Source organism: Mus musculus, chromosome 6, assembly GCF_000001635.26.
Source record: "Mus musculus strain C57BL/6J chromosome 6, GRCm38.p6 C57BL/6J".
Classification (NCBI taxonomy): Eukaryota; Metazoa; Chordata; class Mammalia; order Rodentia; family Muridae; genus Mus; species Mus musculus.
The window spans coordinates 25,198,726-25,201,431 of record NC_000072.6 but is presented as its reverse complement, the minus strand read 5'-3'; the positions used below and the strand labels follow the sequence as shown (position 1 = coordinate 25,201,431).

The 2,706-nt window shown below is 41.3% G+C and overlaps 1 pseudogene; it reads left to right on the top strand.

The window, feature by feature from the left end:
* Window positions 1–1,380: 1,380 nt before the first annotated feature.
* On the top strand, window positions 1,381–1,501 carry Gm22529 (annotated as a pseudogene).
* The last annotated feature ends 1,205 nt before the right edge of the window (window positions 1,502–2,706 follow it).

Here is a 2,706-nt window from a genome sequence, read left to right as displayed (position 1 = left end):
GTTACCAAGTTAATTTATTCAGCACACTTGCAAAATAAAGTTGGCATAAAGAAAATAGTTCATAATTGAAATGCTGACTTCAATTGTGACTGGATTACTCTAAATTTTAGCAGTGCTAGTAAAGATCCATGCATAGAATGGTTTGTTAAAATTGCCAAAGAAACTGTGGAGTGGCTTGATTGGTTGAACACTTAGACACATTTGAATCCACTGGAGCAAATCTAAAAGCAATCTAACACTTGGGGGAATGACCCTTGAAAATTAGTTGTATTTGGTCATCTAAATTGATAAACTTTCTCTTAGAATAATGGCTTTTCTCTGGACAATGAAAAACCTGGAAGTCAGATAAGAACATGAAATATTTTCAGCCTGTGGGTTATTCATTTTCTAATAGCTTTTCACAATGAAAATTTGTGGATCATGAACTTATTTTATATATTTTTTCCATTTAAGTTCATTTCTCAGACCGTAAAATATTCCTATGTAAATAAGATGTTTTTCTGTGTTTTTCTCTTAACCACTGAGCTATCTCTCCAGTTCTGTTGTCAACCCAATACAAATTATTTCTGCATGTGATGTGTACAGCTGTTGAAGTTTCTCACCTCTGAATGAATACCTGGTCCAAGAGGTTTACTTTCTCATTGGCACCTTATTCAAAATCAATTGACTATATAAATGGTTGTACACCATTTTAAGTTTTAATATTGTGTTGCTTTGGTTGTCAACCCTATGAAATATGATACCCACTGTTACTAGGACCTCTGTCTTCATCTTGGTTCCCCCAGTTCTTGTGTTGTTCTCCATCAAATGAAATCAGATAAAACATAGAAAGTGTAGTGTGAAAGACAGCAAGAATGTACTACAAATTAATATGAGAAACCCTAACAGAAGAGAGTGAACAGTGACCAAAGGAACCATTATAGAGAAAAACATTCCCAGTGGATGAGAATGGACCACAGCTAAATGTAAGATTGTACTAGTCTACATTTTAGTTAGGCTATACACATTTTTCTTCACATTTTGGAAGCCACAGCTATTCTGAGGGACATTTTTTTTTCTGTTAGGTTATTGACATGTCCATTTAGATTAATTCTAATGGAGGGAACAACTGTGTGTTTTTGTTCTTTACTAGAAAGCCTTCTGCTAGTTAATAGTCATATAATCTTCCTAGCAGTTCAGACATTATATCTGCACATTAACAAAGAAAAGAATTAAACCAGTGCAAACAAGATAACCATGGTTTCCAACAAGGAAACTGCTTTCACTTAATGGACTTCAACACAACCCGGCTAATCCCATCTTCTTCCGTTTCATATATATTCTAAATCTTAAGAAAGGGAAATTGTGATACTTTCCTCTTTCTTTAAAAACTCATATAAATCTGCCCCTAGAGGCATTGTAGGCATAGCTGCTGTGTCACATGAGCATCAGTAGGTGGCAGAGAGGAGAGAGGCTGACTTAGTGTACTGACCTATGAACAGCAGAAGGATGTTCTCTGAAAAAAAAAAAAAAAAAAAAATATATATATATATATATATATATATATATATATATATATATATACATATGGGGTAGGGGGCCAGAGACAACCACCAGTCTGGAACCAGAAGGTCCAGACAGCAAGCTAGCCTGAGACAACCACCAGTTTGACACTATGCAGGCCAGGATGTACTCCAAGGACAGAGAAAAAGCCCAGAGACTAAAAGAACCCTGCTTGGGACTCTCCCCTGGCGGCAGTGAGCCTAAGACAGACAGCCATTACAAGGTTCATTGAATAAACCTGGGATAACCACCAGATCCGTGCTATGAAGCCCAGACAGGAAACTAGCCTGAGATAACCATTAGTCTGACACAGCTCAGGCCTTGGAAAGCAGACCATGCTGGAGATGAACCCTGCCAGGCACCATAGTCCACAATAGGGGTATAGTACTCATGAGACCACACATGACAGACCCCAGATGCCACTGAGAGGGGCAAGTAAGTGTTGGAGAAATGGGGGGGGGAACAAAAGGATGTAGGTGAAATGAAGTGATTCAGAGATGGAGACTCAAGGGTAGAGAGGACTTGCCTAGTGTGAGTAGCTATTGTATGTATGTGAGTATGCCACCTGGGACCATGGTAGGGTCCTTGCCTGGGCTCTCCCTGGGGACCACCTCTTGGTCCATTGCTATGCAGCAGCAGTGGTCTATTACCACCAAAGACCAGGCTGCTGTCCTTGGTCTGGGCTACAACCCAGGACATGTTAACGTCTGAGAGCTGTGCAGGACTTTCCCCACCCCTCACCTGGACATTGTGGGAGAGATGATTCTGGAAGCATGACAGCAGTAAAGTTGCCCCTGTCCCTAGTCATCTGCAGGTCTCCAGAGAGTAGCCCACACATTGCAGGAATTGCAGGTGAGCCAGCCCTGAGGATAACGTGCAAAAGAGTCAGGTCTTCCTCTTATCTGCAGGGCAATGGCATGGACAATGGATAAAAACTCCTCTCCCTTCCCTTGTCCCTCACCGTCAATGGCAGGTAGAAGAACTGGCCCCTGGGTCAAGCAGGTGGGAATACTGTCCATCATTGGCTGCAACACTCAGGAGAGCAGGCCCTGAATCTCAACTGGACAGAAGGGTAGAGTGTACCCTGGATGTGAAAGTTGCTAGTGAGCTGTTCTCCAAGGCATAATAGTGGGAAAGCCAATTGTCTGACCACCTTATATACTT